Here is a 19,204-nt window from a genome sequence, read left to right as displayed (position 1 = left end):
TAGCAACCTTCAAATCACTAGACGAACGCCTTAACCACTCGGCCACTTGCCAGCACAAATTCTGTTATATCTTTACACAAAAGGAATTGATCTTGAAAGCTCCAACTGATGCTTATAATCTATGGCTATTGTGTCATAAGAACATAAACAACAGGAGCAGGAGTAGGCCATCTGGCCCACTGAGCCTGTTCTGCCATTCAATAAGATCATGGCTGATCTGGCCATGGACTCGTATCCACCTACCTGCCATTTCCCCATTACCTGTAATTCCCCTACTAAGCAAAAATCTATCCAACCTTATCTTAAATATATTTACTGAGGTAACCTCCTCTTCTTCTAATATCCAGTCAACACTTATCACTGATACCAATTGATGCTGCTTCACGTTCTCTGCAAATCATTCTTCCCTCACCTCTTGGATCCACCGAGGCCACAATTGCATGCATCCTCTAATGGGTGGACTGGGCTTTGTGAAAGGACATTTGATGGGTTTGGAGAGATACATTACTGAAACAATTTCCCTTTCTGTCTCCTTTCTGTTTTATTTCACAATTGTGGGCGGTTGATAGGAGCAGGATGGTTCAGTTATCCTGCTTGTCACTTTCTTATGTTTGATGATAACCTAAGCTGGAGTTCTCAGTTTCAAACACTGTACCTCAGCCCGTTGCCAGTGGGTGGGAAGAGGCATCAGTTGTGGCTAAAACATCTGTGTTATCCTGCTGGTTGTCCTTGGTCTGTCCAGGTGAGTATCTCTGTTAGAGCTTAATGCTTGACTGCCCCATGAATCTAATCTCCTCCAACCGCATCTATTCATAAATCCACCCAGCTCTATCTTCAGTCTGAATAGAAAACCATATCAATACAAGCATTTCTGGTCACCTAACTATAGGAAGGATATCAGTAAGATTGAAAGAGTGCAGAGAAGATTTACTAGGATGTTGCCGGGTCTTCAGGAGTTGAGTTACAGGGAAAGATTGAAGAGGTTAGGACTTTATTCCTTGGAGCATAGAAGAATGAGGGGAGATGTGATAGAGGGTTACAAAATTATGAGGGGTATAGACAGAGTAAATGCAAGTAGGCTCTTTCCACTTAGATTAGGAGAGATAAATACGAGAGGACATGGCTTTAGGGTGAAAGGGGAAAGGTTTGGGGGGAATATTAGGGGGAAATTCTTCACTCAGAGAGTGGTGGGAGTGCGGAATGAGCTGCCATCTGACGTGGTAAATGCGGGCTCACTCTTAAATTTTAAGAATAAATGGGATAGATACATGGCTGGGAGAAGTCTGGATGGTTATGGGCTGGGTGCAGGTCAATGGGACTAGCGGAATAAAGTTTTGGCACAGACTAGAAGGGCCGAATGGCCTGTTTTCTGTGCTGTAGTGTTCCATGGCTCCATGGCTCAACCAATCTTGGTGCAAAGGCTAATGAGAGCAAAACTGGGCTACGATGGAAGGTCATCTCCCTGAAACATTGACACTGTTTCTCTCACTACAGATGTTGCCTGATCTGCTGAGTGTTTCAGGATGTAAAATGACGCAGAAACACTATATGACTCCGCAAAACCCTGAAGAACTAGACATTCTGGCTATAAACAAGTGACCCTGGTTCATTATCCTAAACACAACATGCATTTCATCCCATTGGGATGACTGGAGACAACACAACATCTGGTGAGACGGTTAATTACAACCTCCAGTGTTGTAGGACATTATTAATTTTGCTTGCAAAATAACTTTTTGGTAAAGGCAAGCACAACTTCTTCACATGTACAAACCCCATGGCTTTCCCATACTCCTTAATAAAACAAATTAACATCTGTATTTTTCTCTGGCATTTGAGTAGCTTGCTGGAATAATGTACTGTAATAGATAATCAGTTCATGTTTCTTTCCCCCACTAAAATGTAAACAGAAAATCACAGAAGGGGCTTAGGTTGCTGGTATTGCATTTTGGTGAGTTCTCCATGTACAGCACACCAAATGGAACTAAATCAATTCCTCCTCCTTTACCTCTGAACCCTCTTTCTACTCCCTACCGACTCATTGTGCAGCTGTTCCAGAGCCTGTGACCTCTTGTGCAGCACACAGCAAACTGTCACAAACTTTAGACTCTCTGATGATATCATAATGCTGCTCTGGAGCAGCTCAGGCATTCTCAGCTGAACAGGTAGCAACTGTGGAGAGAGAAACATAGCTAACACGTAGGATGAGAAAAGAAACGGTCTTGGCAGGAACCTTATTTGCTTACAGTTTACAAGCAACAATTCTCCGACCCAGACCTCAGGAAAGAACAACGTGGAAGGCTCTTTGCGATGAGACCAACCGCATGGAAGTCTTGTATCACCAGGCAGCAACAAACCTGGATTGTCAATGGTTGTTGAGACCATCACCAAGTTTGCTTTCAGCATTTCCTAGACTGAGGGTAAGTATTTTGCAACATCTCACCTTTTGCAACCTGTTATGACACGAAGCTGGGTGGCAGTGTTAGCTGTGAAGAGGATGCTAAGAGGATGCAGGGTGACTTGGATAGGTTGGGTGAGTGGGCAAATTCATGGCAGATGCAATTTAATATGGATAAATGTGAAGTTATCCACTTTGGGGGCAAAAATAGGAAAACAGATTATTATCTGAATGGTGGCCGATTAGGAAAAGGGGAGGTGCAACGAGACCTGGGTGTCATTATACACCAGTCATTGAAAGTGGGCATGCAGCTACAGCAGGCGGTGAAAAAGGCGAATGGTATGCTGGCATTTATAGCGAGAGGATTCGAGTACAGGAGCAGGGAGGTACTACTGCAGTTGTACAAGGCCTTGGTGAGACCACACCTGGAATATTGTGTGCAGTTTTGGTCCCCTAATCTGAGGAAAGACATCCTTGCCATAGAGGGAGTACAAAGAAGGTTCACCAGATTGATTCCTGGGATGGCAGGACTTTCATATGAAGAAAGACTGGATGAACTGGGCTTGTACTCGTTGGAATTTAGAAGATTGAGGGGGGATCTGATTGAAACGTATAAAATCCTAAAGGGATTGGACAGGCTAGATGCAGGAAGATTGTTCCCGATGTTGGGGAAGTCCAGAATGAGGGGTCATAGTTTGAGGATAAAGGGGAAGCCTTTTAGGACCGAGATTAGGAAAAACTTCTTCACACAGAGAGTGGTGAATCTGTGGAATTCTCTGCCACAGGAAACAGTTGAGGCCAGTTCATTGGCTATATTTAAGAGGGAGTTAGATATGGCCCTTGTGGCTACGGGGATCAGGGGGTATGGAGGGAAGGCTGGGGCGGGGTTCTGAGTTGGATGATCAGCCATGATCATAATAAATGGCGGTGCAGGCTCGAAGGGCCGAATGGCCTACTCCTGCACCTATTTTCTATGTTTCTATGTTTCTATGTTATTTTGTAAGGGGGAGTAAATGTGGCTACCTATTGAGAGATGGCATCTTCAGGGAGCAGTCGATGGAGTGATCTTGCAACTTTGTGAGGGTTCTAGGCTTCTGTGCATTACAGGGAGCTGTTGATAGCACACACTCATTATCTACAGAAATTGCTTGTCTCCCTGTAGCAGGACCGAGACAGATCCACCCCACAATATTCAAGTGCATGAAAGGCTATTGAGTCCAATCTGAGCTTAACTCCACCCAGCTATTGGAACATGGCTACTGGGCAAAAAGTTTATAGGCTGCTAAATCCAATGTTTGCTCACCCATCTACATGGACGGCAAGCACTGAACAAGGGCTACTTTTATTGGTCATTGGCACACTGAAGGAGGTGTCTGAGCCACTCCAGACAAGCATTATCGGGCGAATATTGAAAGAGTAGATGTAGAGAAGATGTTTCCTGTAGTGGGTGAGTCTAGGACTAGAGGTTGTACATTGAGTCACTGAAGAGCAGGAAGAGAATGCAGGGGTAAAGGAGAAGGAAGCAACATAGAATGTCCTGTTTGATATTCTGTTCATAGAAACTCACCAAAATGCAATACCTGTAACCCCAATCCATGCATGCATCCACCATATGCAGCTAGAAAATTATCACAAACACAAAATAATCTGCAGATGCTGGGGTCAAAGCAACACTCACAACACACTGGAGAAACTCAGCAGGTCGGGCAGCATCCGTGGAAAAGATCAGTCGACGTTTCGGGCCGGAACACTTCGTCAGGACGCAGAAAGAAAATTATCATACCCCTTTCAAACATCTGTACGCTGAATTCTACAATTCGTGTCAACATATAGCATTCATAAAACATGCAGAATGTGATAGAGCACTCCAAAATACTTCAACAGCAGAGCAATCAGACCAAATGGACACTGAGCGAAAGGCAGCAAAAGATCATAGTAAGTATCATAGGGCTTATGGAGCAGTTAAAAAGGAATAACTAGCTAGCAGGCAACTTAACATTAACTCTGTAAAATTATTGGATGCCATTACATAATTCAGTGTATTTCAATTTTGAACAGAAGTAGTTTATGATTGTTTTTTCCCCTGGTGATTACTTGTAAGATTTTAAATAATCATATATGACATTGCCTGAGACCCACAGTTTGTCCAAGGTAGTTGTGTTGTCTCAGTGAGGCTGTGCTCCCAGACAGTCTGTTTTCTTTGTGGTTAGAGCTGATGGTTTACTTTTCCTCCCCTGGCCTCTTATGTTCCTTCAGTGACCAGTTCTGTGGCAGACTCAACAGTATTACTAATGGCTATTTTGGTTTTAAAGGGCATGTGCTTTCACCCACCGCATTTGTGACTTGGTTCTCTACTCTCCCTCAACTATATCTGCGTCAGGAAAGATAAACTTATATTTTTGATTAACCATTCGGGTCCACAGTGACTTATCATTAGATGAGAACTTCTGAGGTGAAGCTGTTGTTTTAATGCAGCAGGAACAGAGACTTTGTGTATAATCAATATATTGGAAATTGATCTGGAATTGGTCAGGACAGCATCTGACTGATTAGTGCCAAGGGATGTTTTGCATTTACCTAAGAAGAAAGATGATACCTTGCTTTGAAGATCCATCTCAATGATGGTATCTCTGATGGAGGAGAACTCCATCAGTACCATACTGTGACGTCAGTGTGGATTATACATGAGGGGACTTGAACCGTCCACTTAAAGTTAGGGGAATTGGAACTGGTTTATTATTGCCACGTCTACTGAGATACAGCGCAAAGCTACTTTTGCAAGCTATCCATGCAGATCATTTCAAAAACATCTGTACATTGAGGTAGTAGAAGAGAAAAACAGTAACAGAATGTGGAACATAATGTTACAGTTCAGTTATGAAGAAAGTGCAGTGCTGTTTATATTAGGGCCATAAGACCATAGGTTATTGGAGCAGAATTAGGCTATTCAGCTCATCGAGTCTGCTCCACCATTCCATCATGGCTGATCCCGGATCCCACTCAACCCTATACACCTACCTTCTCACCATTTCTTTTGATGCCCTGACCGATCAGGAAATGATCAATTTCTGCCTTAAATATGCGCAGGGACTTGGCCTCCACTGCAGTCTGTGGCAGAGCATTCCACAGATTTACTAGTCTCTGGCTAAAAAAGTTCCTCCATACCTCTGTTCTAAAGGGTCGCCCCTCAATTTTGAGGCTGTACCCTTTAGTTCTGGATACTCCCACCATAGAAAACATCCTCTCCACATCCACCCTAACTAGTCCTGTCAACATACAGTAGGTTTCAATGAGATCCCCCCACATTCTGCTAAATTCCAGTGAGTACAGGCCCAAAGCTACCAAATGCTCTTCATATGTTAACCGTTTCATTCCTGGCATCATCCTTGTAAACCTCCTCTGGACACTCTCCAATGGCAACACATCCTTTCTGAGATATGGGCCCAAAATTGTTGATGATACTCCAAGTGTGGCCTGACTAGTGTCTTATAAAGGCTCGGCATTATCTCCTTGTTTTTATATTCTACTCCCCTTGAACTAAATGCCAACATTGTATTTACCTTCTTTACCACAGACTCAACCTGTAAATTAACCTTCTGGGAGTCTTGCTCAAGGACTCCTAAGTCCCTCCGCATCTCTGATGTTTGAACTTTCTCCTCATTTAGATAATAGCACTATTGTTCCTTATACCAAAATGCATTTCCCAACACTATCTTCCACCTGTCACTTTTATGCCCTTTCTTCCAATTTGTCTAAGTCCTGCTGCAATCACATTGCTTCCTCAGCACTACCTAACCCTCCACCTATCTTCATATCATCCGCAAACTTTGCCACAAAGCCATCAATTCCATTATATAACTCACTGACAATCAATGTGAAAAGTGGCGGTCCCAATACCGACCCCTGAGGAATACCACTAGTCATTGGCAGCCAATCAGAAAAGGCCCCTTTTATTCCCACTGGCTGCCTCCTGCCTGTCAGCCATTCTGCTATCCATGCCAATGTCCTTTCTGTAATGCCATAGTATTTTATCTTGTTAAGCAGCCTCATGTGTAGCACCTTATCAAACACCTTCTGAAAATCCAGGTAAATGACATCCACTGCCTTTCTCTTATCCATCCTGCTTATTACTTCCTTGAAGAACTCTTAACAGATTTGTCAGGCAAGATTTCCCCTTACAGAAACCATGCTGACTTTGACTTATTTTATCATTAGTCTCCAAGTACCTCGAAACCTCATCCTCAATAACAGACTCCAACACTTTCCCAACTACTGAGGTTAGGCTAATTGGTTTATAATTGCCTGTTTTTTGCCTTCCTCCCTTCTTAAAGAGTGAAGTGACATTTGCAATCTTCCAATCCACAAACATTGGCTTAAGTATTGTGGTATGTCCTGTGGAAATCTGGCTTTAGAGGTGGTTGCTGCTGGGCTGTATGCACAAGAACCTGGAACATAACAATGGTAAATTTTAGGCAGAAGAAGACAATGGCAATTTCAGCGTGACGTCACCCAGGGAAATCCAACAACGCTACTTGGTGAGTCCTTGCTGTCTCTCTAGTTTGGCCCACAGGCTGTTCTGGTACTATTGAAAGATTATAAGGCAAGTTCCAGCCTCCTACTTCCAATAGTCTCACCTTGTGGTTTCAAGACCTATTTCGGCTACTTTTGAAAGAGGTAAAGAGACAAAATTACAAGAGGCAAAGATAGGGGAAGTGAAGGTACACAACAATTTGCAAGGAACATGGCCTGGTAGAGTGTGAGGTCAAGAGCTTATCTTTAATGTACAAGAGGTCTGTCCAAGAGTCTTATAAATCTTTTATCCTTGAGCTGGGCAGTGTGTGTTTTCAAGCTTCAACCTGATGGGAAAGGGGAGAGAGAAAGTCCAGAATTCATTTAATTTTCACAATTAGTGGAAGAGCTGGTGCCTAGCATGAGGATCTTTGTAGATATTTTCATTACTGCAGAGTTGTGTAGTTGTAAATCAGCTCCACCTGAAATGAGGCAATAATGCACTCGTTCCTGGGTGTCTTGGTGTTCATTGGGAAATTCCAGTCACGATGTTTTGGTGGGTTTTTCATTTACCCTGGCACTGTTTTCCAGAGTAAAATTTCCCCAAAGGACATCAGCAGTAGTGCAACACACAAAATCTGTCTGCAGTGTGATTTCCAACCTCACTGGTCTGAGAAGGGATGGCTCTTGTTTATTCAGCAAACAACCAGATTTCACTTGCCTCATTTCCCTGGAACTGTCTAAAGTAAAGGGCCAACACTCAAACAACAATCTCGTGCGACCTCAACCTAGGCCTCAGACTTGCGTCTGGATTGTTTTATCGATGGAGCTCAGGGACATGGTCACTCTCATCTTCCTGACCTCGGGACCTATACATGCTGCTCACCTCCTGCCACATCTCATAGCTCGGTGCTCAGTGCTGGATTGGGCAGGGGCTCACTTAAACCCTGCACCCACAGAGAAGTCCTCATCAGTTTTTCTTTTGCACCACAGGAACAGGAATATTAAATGTGGCTATCTAGTGTTTGTGGCTTCTGGTGAATAGATTAGCGCCTCATTTGTCCAGATCTTTCTAAAATCTCCAAACGCATGTGTTATAATCATATCATTACTAAGATTCCCTGTGGCAAAACTCCTGTTATGTAGTAGCCCTGGAAAATCTCTTCTCCTCCAGCAGAGGAGGAGAAGATGGTGGTGTGATGCAGCGCGCGTGGCTGATTCGAAATGATATCGTATTTGTTAAATAGGTACCGTGCACAATCCTGATTTGATGGAGACAGACGTGAGAAGCACAGAGGATCATCTGGAGAAACTTCTAAAATACCTGCTTCGCTGCCATTGCTACTGTGCGATCGAGAATCTCTGGAGGGGAAGGCCCCAAATCCTTGGCTTTGCCTATTGCCGGGGCTGGGGTCGAAGCGCTCAGCAGAGATGGTGCTCGGTGCTCAGTATCGGAGGGCTGGTCGGAGGCTCGAAGTTTCTGGACGGACCCAAGAGCCGGCTGTGGTCGGGTGCTTCCAGGGTGCTGCATCGGCAAGTTTGCGGCGCTGGAAGCTCATGGAAGGAAGAGAGTTTCTCTTCCTTCTACTGTCTGAGTGAGATGATGGGACTTTGAGAGACTTTGAGACTTTTTTTTTACCGTGCCCATGGTCTGTTCTTTATCAAATTATGGTATTGCTTTGCACTGTTGTAACTATATGTTATAATTATGTGGTTTTTGTCAGATTTTTAGTCTTGGTTTGTCTTGCGTTTCTGTGATATCATTCTGGAGGAACATTGTATCATTTCTTAATGCATGCATTACTAAATGACAATAAAAGAGGACTGCGTGTCCTCATAATCTAATCTAATTTCCTTGTATGAAGAAGATGCTTCTTTGAAGCACTCTCCCACCCCTTTTCCACCACAGCAATCATACATTCAATGGCACCTCCTTCCATAGCTAGAACAGCGCTGTTTTTATCGTCGTATGTCCCATTGATAACGGGCTTTAGCGGTGGTTCCTGCTGGGTTATATACACAAGAACCTGGAAAACATCAATGGTGAGTGTTAGGATGAAAAAGACACCGCAATTTCAATGTGACTTCACCCAGGGAAATCCGACAATACTACTTGGTGAGACCTCGCCATTTTTCTTTCTCTCCAGTTTGACCCACAGGCTGTTCTAGCACCATTGAAAGTTAGTAATGCAAGTTCCAGCCTCTTGCTTCTAACAGGCCGAGATCTCACCTTGAAGACAGGGCATGTGGTTTCAGCTCTTATTTCAGCTACTTTTGATAGAGGTAGACAAAATTACGAAGGGTATAGATAGTGTAATTGCAAGCAGGCATTTTTCCGCTGAGGTTGGGTGGGATTGCAACTAGAGGTCATGGGTTAAGGGTGAAAGTGAAATGTTTAAGGGGAACATGAGGGGAAACATCTTTCCTCAGAGGGTCGTGAGAGTGTGGAATGAGTTTGCAGCACAAATGGTGCATGCGAGCTTGATTTCAACGTTTAAGAGACACTTGAATAGGTACATGGATGGGAGGGCTATGGAGGACAATGGTCCTGGTGCCGGTCGGTGGAAGTAGGCAGCTTAAATGGTTTGGCATGGACTAGATGGGCTGAAGGGTCTGTTTCTGCCCTGCGCTTTTCTATGACTCTACTTAAGCACATAATGTCATGGAGCTGTAATACTGAGGGACTGTTGCACTGTTGGTAGGGTTATAGACCAAGGATATGTAAATGGAATTGTATTAATAATGATTGCCACAATTGCATTCATACAACCATTATCCTATGTATGGTTGAATGGATTTGAAGGGCTCCTTCTTGTTCCTTCTTGTGGATTGGATTCTTAAGGGCTCTTAAAGTTTAGCATTGAGAGTTGATGATAATGCTAAATCTACGCACGAAGCTCCTCTGTCCGTAATATCATGGGAAGGAAGGGCAGGTGGAAGGGAGCAGGAGCTCAGGTGAGATGGGGCCATCCAGCAGCCATCAGGAAGGACGCTGAGAGAATACCGAGTGAAGGACAGAGAAGGTGATAAACAGCTTGCAAGATTAAATGATAATGAAATATGACTAACCCCTCGCCTCAGCCTTGTCCGTGAATGTAACTTATTTAATCTTGAGAAGCAACATGATCAAACATTTCTTCTTAGCAATGGCTGTGCACATTGATGTGGCATACAGAGAGGGGGAGGAGTGATCCCAGATGGAACTGGATTATCTACCTAAACATACAGTAACTGATCCCATCCTCAGGGCAGATCACTGCTAAGGTAGAGTCAAACTGCACACAATTAGAAAGTTAATGACTGAATGAGCCGACAAACTTCCAGTTTTGAGATTCCCTCCTCCACTCACCAGCTCACCTCCCAATGACGTGCAGGATCTTCACGGTCCCTGAAGGGGCATCACTTAAAAAACCTCCATCTACAAAACATGAGGCAACCAATTCTGGTTACCGACAGAGAGATACGCACACAAGATGCTGGAGAAACTCAGCAGCTCAAGCAGTATATTTGGAGAGGAATAAACAGCCAGCGTTTCAGGTTGAGACCCTTATCCCTGTCCACAGATGCTGCCTGACCTGCTGAGTTCCTCCAGCATTTTACATGCGTTGCTCTAGAATTCCAGCATCAGCAGAATCTCTTGTGTCTATGACAGAGAGATACATTAAATGCAAAGCTCGCAGGTGCAGAACCACTTGGGTTAGGAATTCACACTCATTGTAACATAGTACCGTACTGATGTCGCTGCGAGCAGCTAGCGTTTTTCTGTCATTTGTTCTTGGGATGTGAAATCAAAAGCAAACTAATATTTGCTCATTATAAGCTAGACAAATACTCAACCACTTACATGTAAAGTGACGTTGAAGGAGATTAGAGAATCCAGGCTGGATTTGCATCAAACTTCCTAGCCGTTTTCTGGTATTGTTTAACCTCACACCTGCTTACCTCCAGGTTACAGGGAAGATTAAGTGGGAATTGAACCAGTGTATGGCTGAAAACCTAGATATAAATAATTGGAAAAATCATGTAACCACTAGAAATCCATCAGATGTACTCACATCAACCTGACAGTTCTTCATGTATTGGCAAAGGGAACTTTAGATCCTTGCTTGTGGCAATAACCTATGTTACCAAAAGGCCACAGAAAATTTAAATGTCAAGATTAAATGGCTGGATGTGACTGCAATGGGATATTGAACTGTGGAGTGTTCCCCACAGTGGGGCCAAGCCCAGAGTGTCCAGACTGTCTCCGTCTCACTTCGCTCGGGACTCTTACAGCAGGGGGAAGAGAGGACACTTTCATCTCCTTCGTCTGAGGTGGGTTCAATCCAAGGTGCCAGCGGGGAGAGAGATCATTTTTCCAGACCGCTTCACCACCAGTCTCCCTGTGCACACCAGCAAAGGTGTGTGACCGGGGATGGTGTCAGGAAGATGGACAAACAAGAGCAAAGGCCTTTAACAATGTGAGCAATGTACAAATCACAGCCACCTCTGTGAAAGTGCTGTTTATTTAAACATTCTGTTTCTGGAAAGTTGAATATTTTTTGGTATTTGACTAACTATAAACACAAACAAATATTCTAAATCAGTTGCTTCATAGGAGTGTCCAGTCACAGCATGGACTGATGTATTTGTATTTCAAAATATTTAATCTTCAAATTTAAATCTTTTGATACCTTCTGGGAATTTTGGTCATTACTACATGCCAGGAGCTAAAGCTCCTTTTGCAAATATAAAAACTTAGTTGATGATGTTTACGTTCACAGCGATAGGAGAGTGAAACGATAACCCTGTTGGCTTTTGTATGATTCAGTGTGCTGCAACACTATTTATTAATAGAAGCTCCCTCATCGCCGCTGGTAAGGGGATGCTATTACTACTGAAGAAACTTTCCAAAGCGAACACTAAGGTGGTCATGAATCGATTCCATGTTAGAGCCAGGATATTTTGAAAGCAAACACATGGAAGGAAGCATCCTGTCCCAACACCAACTCTAAGACTGCAGCTCAGCCTAACTCTCTTCAAATCTCCAAAGATTACAATGCTCTGGGTGATTACATTGACCTTAAATATTCTTTCCTGAAACGGTCAGCCGCACACGTTTACAACTTCCGAAGGCCACATAAGTGCGTGATTCACTCACCCTGTCAACTGTGGCTCAGCTCTGAATCAGAATGTCTGGGTTTAAATCCAGAGACTTCACTACGGATCAAATCCTACTGAAAAGACAGGCAGAGACGCATGGCTCTGTTGGTAAAAAATTAAATCAAATCCTTAGGATGAAGTGACATGAAATGAGGAGGCATAGAATCCTTGAGGGTAAAGTTATGAAACTAAAAGGATAAAAAGACCCCGATGGGAGTTATATAGAGGACTCGAAATAATAGCCAGGATATCAGAACGGGGGTAGAAATGGTAATATTATGGTGGTTATAGAGTCACTAATATGCAGATAGACTGTGAAAATCAAGTTGGCACTCTCCCAAGATAAAGAATCTGTAGAAAGACTACAATACAGCTTTTGTAGAGTAGCTTGTGATTGCACCCACTAGGGAAAAGGCAATCCTGGATTTGGTGCTGTCCAATAAACCAGATTTGATTACAATGTTTAAGGTAAAAGAACAGTTAGGAAGCAGTGACCATAATATCATAGTCACCCTGCAGTTTGAAAGGGTGAAGCTGAAATCAGATGTATCAGTATTACAGCTGAGCAAAGATAACTGCAGAAGCATGAGAGAAAAGCTGGCTAAAAACTGATTTGTCGGGGACTCTCGTAACAATGATGGCAGAAGAGCAGTGACAGGAGTTTCTCAGAGTAATTTGGAAGATGTAGGATCAGATCATCCTAAAGGAGAAGCATTCTAAAGGGAAGATGATTCAACTGTGTTTGACAAGTGAAGTCAGTGATCCAGACATCCCACCCTGCAAAAACTCATTTCAGGGAGGCAGCACCATCAATTTGTGGGAGACTCCTAGAACTTCCGGGGGAGGTGGGATGTCTGCAATAGAGTAGCTCCTTAGTAGCTGGCCAGCTAGTTTAAATAACGTTAGCTATGCTAATGAATGAATGACACCTGTTAAACTCACCTCAACATGTCTTTTACAGTCTTAACCCACCATGGGCAATAGAAAAGTCACTGTTGCAAACAGTGCAGCGAGCAACACTGTCATTATTAGGCAGGGGTACACTTTAGTGTTGTCTGGGGTGATGTACGTTTTATATTTTCTATTTTTGGAACACTCTGCCAAGGTGTGCGCTCACTCTCTCTCTCTGTCTCTCTCATTCTCTCTCTCTCTCATGCTCTCTCTCTCTTTCTCTCACACGCTCTCTCTCTCTCGTGGTCGCTCTCACGCTTGCTCGCTTCCTCTCTTAAAAGAAATTGATTTCTGGGACATTTTACACAATTTGTGGGCATCAGGGAGCCTCTATTAATGTGCCGGAGACTTCCGGAACTTCTGGTGATCATTGATACCCAGAGGTTGGCGAAGTTCGATAGTTGAAGCTGGTGGGTTGAAACCCCTGGGTGAACATATCTGGGGGTTGGTGGTCTGCATGTCTAGTAGTCCAGGCCAGGAACTGGAGATTGGAGGCCAGATGTCCGTGAGCCTGAGAGCCTGGGATGAGGAACTGGTGGCTGGAGGCCCAAAGGCAGCCTGTCATAGTGTTGGAGGCCTATCTGTGTGTTTGAGTGGGTGGGTGGGTGGACGTGAGGGTGGGAAAGGGCCTGTTCTGCCGTTGTTGCTTTGTTTGTTGGTTGTATCATTTTGCAGAAGATGGTAGGCATGTCATGTTAGGGCTGGAATGTGTGGCGACACCTGTGGTTGTGTTGGGTGTTAATGAAAATAACACCTTTCACTGTATGTTTCCATGTACAGGTGATAAATTAATTTGGGTATGAAACTAAATCTAAACAAAATTACAAGAGAAGGTATAAAACACAGCAAAAATTAGCAAGCAGCTGGAATGTTTTTAAAAGCCAAAGGTAACTGAGAAAAACAATAAGTGAAGAAAAAACTGAGGCTGTAAAAGCTCTCCACTGTTCCCTCTCAGCTGCATGGGTGCATGGCTGCAAAGTACCATCACCTTTATTGCCTCGCGGCAGGCATTTTCTTCTATATAATGTTACTAGAAAATGCTGCGCAGCTCTCAGGCCGTGCAAAAATTTCCTGGTTGGTCCGCGCAGCCATAAAAAAAAATTGGGGGAAGGTTGCTCACTGGCATTGCTGTGGGGAAAGTTCTCTACAGTCCCTGCGTCAGGACTTCCCTGGAGTTGGGATGGAATGTGGAGGCAGGGGCAGAGAGAGGGTTACAGACATTGTCAATCTGAGGTCCACTGAAGAAGGGCTAAAGAGTGATAAATTAGTCTTGTCTCTGGTAGAGGAGAGGACGATGATGGAGAGACCAAAGACTGACTTGAATCACCTGCGTTTATGATGCACTTTCAAGTCAGATGGTAGGTGGCTTGGAGGGTCCTACTGCTCCTGTCTTTGCTCGTAGATGTGACAGATTTGGGATGTGATGTTGTACTGGCATTTCATACATGGCACACACTCCAGTTTCTGTAGATAGACAGTGGATGGGGTGAACATTTGGTGTCAAAATATCCAGAACAAATACTGAATATGCTGCACACAAAGGAACCGATGATCCTTGGTGATGCAACTTGCAAGGATTTCCTTGGCATTGTGTGCAGAGTGTTGCTTTATGTAAAATAATTTCAATAAGATGCCTTGTACAATGTTCTTCAATCTTAAGGCTATAAGACCATAAGACATAGAAGCAGAATTAGGCCATTCAGCCCATTGTGTCTGCTCTGCTAGAATATAAGAGGACTGATTTACTATCCCTCTCAACCCCATTCTCCACACTTCTCCCCATGACATTAGATGTGCTGACTAATCAAGAACCTATCAATCTCCACTTTAAATATCCCCAATGACTTGTCCTCCACAGCCTTCTGTGGTAATGAATTACACAGATTCATTACTCTCTGGCTAAACAAATCCCTCACCTCTGTTCTAAATGGACTTCTCTCTATTCTGAGGCCGTGCCCTCTGGGGTCCTAGACCCCCCAACTATAGGAAACATCCTCTCCACATCTACTCTAACTAGGCCTTTTAATATTCAATAGGTTTCAATGAGATATCCCCTGATTCTTCTGACCTCCAGTGAGTACAGGCCCAGAGCCATCAAATGCTCCTCATATAGTAATCCTTCATTCTCAGAATAATTCTGGTGAACCTCCTTTGGACACTCCCCAATGCCAGCACATCTTTTCTTAGGTAAAAGGCCCATAACTGCTGATGATACTCTAAGTACAGTCTGACCAATGCCTTTTAAAAACTCAGTATTATATCCTTGCTGTTTCATTCTAGTCCCCTTGAAATTAATGCTAACATTTCATTTACCTTCCTTACCATTGATCCAATCTGCAACTTAACCTTCAGGGAATATTGCATTAGTATCCAAAGTCCCTTTGTACCTCTGATTTTTGAATTTTTCTCCTGTTTAGAAAATAGGTCTATGTCTTTATTCCTTCTACCAAAGTGCATGGCCATACACTTCCCAACACTATATTCCATCTGCCAATTCATTGGCCATTCTCTCAATCTGTCCAAGTCCTTCTGCAGGTTCCCTGCTTTCTAAACACTACCTTCCCCTCAACCTATCTTCGTATCATCTGAAAACTTGGCCAAAAAATAATCAATTCTGTCATCCAGATCATTGGTGTATAAGGAGAAAAAAAGTCGTCCCAGCACTGACCACTGTGGAAAACCATTACTCATTGGCATCCAACCAGAAAAGGTGCCCTTTATTCTCACTCTTTGCCTCCTGCCAGTCAGCCAATTTTCCATCCATGTTAGTATATTTTCTGTAATGCAATGGGGTCCTATCCTGTTAAGCAGCCTCAGGTACAGCACCTTGTCAAATGCCTTCTGAAATTACAAATACACAACATTCACTGACTTTCCTTTGTCTATCATGCTTGTTATTTCAAGGTTCAAATTAATTTTGTTATCAAAGTACAGATATGTCATTGTTGGCATGTGGCCAGGTGGTTAAGGTGTCAGTCTAGTGATCTGAAGGTCGCTAGTTCGAGCCTCAGTTGAGGCAGCATGTTGTGTCCTTGAGCAAGGCACTTAACCACACATTGCTCTGCGACAACACCGGTGCCAAGCTGTATCAGCCCTAATGACCTTCCCTTGGACAACATCGGTGCCATGGAGAGGGGAGACTTACAGCATGGGCAACTGCTGGTCTTCCATACAGCCTAGCCCAGGCCTGCACCCTGGAAACCTTCCAAGGCACAAGTCCATGGTCTCATGAGACTAATGGATGCCTATTACAGATATGTCGCCACATACAACCCTGAGATTTATTTTCTTACGGGCATACTCAATAAATCCATGATCAAATGATGGCCATAATAGAATCAATGAAAGATCACACCATCTTTGGCATTCAACCAGTGTACAAAGAACAACGAACTGTGCAAACACAAAAAGAAAGAATTAATAATAATCAAAAAGCAGCAATAAATATTGAGAACATGAGTTGAAGAGTCCTTGAAAGTGAGTCCATAGTTTGTGGGAACATTTCAATGAAGGGGCAAGTGAAGTTGAGTGAAGTTATCCCTTTTTGTTCAAGATCCTGATGGTTGAGGGGTAATAACTGTTCCCGAACCTGGTGGTGTGAGTCCTGAGGCTCCTGTACCTCCTTCCTGATGGCAACAGCATGAAGGGAGCATGACCTTTGTGGCCAAGGTCCCTGATGATAGGTGCTGCTTTCCTATGCTAACACTTCGTGTTGGTGTGCTCCGTCATGGGGAGGGCTTTACTCATGATGGACTGGGCCATGTCCACTACTCTTTGTAGGATTTTCCATTCAAGGGCATCGGGATTTCCATACCAGGCTGTGATGCAGCCAGTGAATATACTTCCCACCACTTGTCAAAGTTTTAGATGTCATGCAAAGTCTCTGCAAACTCCTAAGAAGGTAGAGGTGCTGCCGTGCTTTTTTCATAATCGCCCAGGACAAGTCCTCCAAAATAATAACACTGAGGGAATTAAAGTTGCTGATCCTCCAATAATGATTGGGTCATGCACCTCTAGTTTCCTACTCCTGAAGTCAATAATCAACTCCTTGGTCATGCTGATATTGAGTAAGAGACTGTTGTTATGGCTCCATTCAGTCGGATTTTCAATCTCCCTCCTATATGCTGATTCATCACCACCTTTGATTCGGCCTATGAATGATTGAATGAATGAAAGACAGTGTTGTCCATCAACAAATTTGAATACGACATTGAAGCTGTGCTTAGCCACACTGTCATAAGTATAAAGCAGGTAGAGCAGGGGCTAAGCACACAGCCTTGCCGTGAACCTGAGTTGATGGAGATTGTGGAGGAGGTGTTGTTGAAAATCCAAAATGACTGGGGTCTGCAAGTGAGGAAATCGAGGATCCAATTGCAAAAGGATGTATTGAGGCCAAGGACTTGAAGCTTATTGATCCTCAAAGAATTTCAATGGATTTCCCAGACAAGAGTCACCCTGCTTAAGGAAACCACACTGACTTTGGCCTATTTTATCATCTGCCTCCAAGGACCCGAAACCTCATCTAGTGATTCTTGAAAATTCATTACTAATGCTTCCACAATCTGTTCAGCTATCTCTTTCGGTATTCTGGGTTGTAGTCCATCTGGTTCAGGTGACTTATCAAATTTCTATTTAACTACAGGACTTTCAACTTCCCAAGCACTTTCTCTTTAGTAATATCAATTATACTCACTTCTGCACCCTGATACTCTCGAATTTTCTGGCATACTGCTAGTCTTCCATAGTGAAGACGGAAGTAAAATACATCGTCAGTTCATCCACATTTCTTTGTCTTTCATTAATACTTCTAGAGCATCATTTTCCAGTGGTCTGATATCTACTCGCCTCTCTTTTACTCTTTATACATCTGAAAAAAACTTATGGCATTCTCTTTTATATTATTGGCTAGCTTCCCTTCATATTTTATCTTTTCTCTCCTTACAGCTTTTTTAGTTGTCTTCTGTTTATTTTTAAAAGCTTCCCAAACCTCTAATTTCCCACTATTTTTGTTATATTAAATGCCCCCTCGTTTGCTTTTAGGCTGTCCTTGACTTTTCCTGTCAGCCACGGTTACTTCATCCTCCCTTTAGAATACTTCTTCATCTTTGGGATGTATCTATCCCATGCCTTCTGATTTGCCTCCAGAAACTCCAGCTAATGACCCTTTTTAATCAACTTTGGCCAGATCCTCTTTCATCCCTCTGTAATTCCTTTTACTCCACTGTAATACTGATGCACCTGACTTTAGCTTCTCCCTCTCAAAATGCTGGATGAATTCTGTCATATTATGATCACTGTCTCCTAAGGGTTCCTTTACCTTAAGGTCCCTAATCAAATCGGTTCATTGTACAACTCTCATTCCAGAATAGCCTTTCTCCTAGTGGGCTCTACCGCATGCTGCTCTAAAAAGCCATATTGTAGACATTCTACAAATTCCATCTCTTGATCAAGGACTAACCTGATTTTCATAATCAGCCTGCATATTGAAATCCCCCATGATTATCATAATGTTGTTAAATGTTATGATAAAGCTAAAAGAAGATATGAGGTTGCTTTGGCAAGTAAGGAGAAAATAAATTCCAAGGGTTTCTACCATTATATTAAAAGCAAGAGGATAGTGAGGGATAAAATTGGTCCCTTAGAGAATCAGAGTGGACAGCTATGTGTGGAGCCAAAAGAGATGGGGGAAATTCTGAACAATTTCTTTTCTTCGGTATTCACTAAAGAGAAGGATATCAAATTGTGTAAGATAAGAGAAACAGGTAGGGAAGTTATGGAAACTATGATGATTAAAGAAGAGAAAGTACTGAAGCTTTTAAGGAATATAAAAGTGGATAAGTCTCCGGATCCGGACAGGATATTCCTTAGGACCTTGAGGGAAGTTAGTGCGGAAACAGCAGGGGCTCTGACAGAAATATTTCAAATGTCATTAGAAACGGGGATGGTGCCGGAGGATTGGCGTATTGCTCATGTTGTTCCATTGTTTAAAAAGGGTTCTAAGAGTAAACCTAGCAATTATCGGCCTGTGAGTTTGACGTCAGTGGTGGGTAAATTGATGGAAAGTATTCTTAGAGATGGTACATATAATTATCTGGATAGACAGGGTCTGATTAGGAACAGTCAACATGGATTTATGCGTGGAAGGTCATATTTGACAAATCTTATTGAATTTCTTGAAGAGGTTACTAGGAAAGTTGACGAGGG

The sequence above is a fragment of the Mobula hypostoma genome, chromosome 25 (assembly GCF_963921235.1).
Source record: "Mobula hypostoma chromosome 25, sMobHyp1.1, whole genome shotgun sequence".
Lineage (NCBI taxonomy): Eukaryota > Metazoa > Chordata > Chondrichthyes > Myliobatiformes > Myliobatidae > Mobula > Mobula hypostoma.
This window is presented reverse-complemented; position numbering follows the sequence as displayed.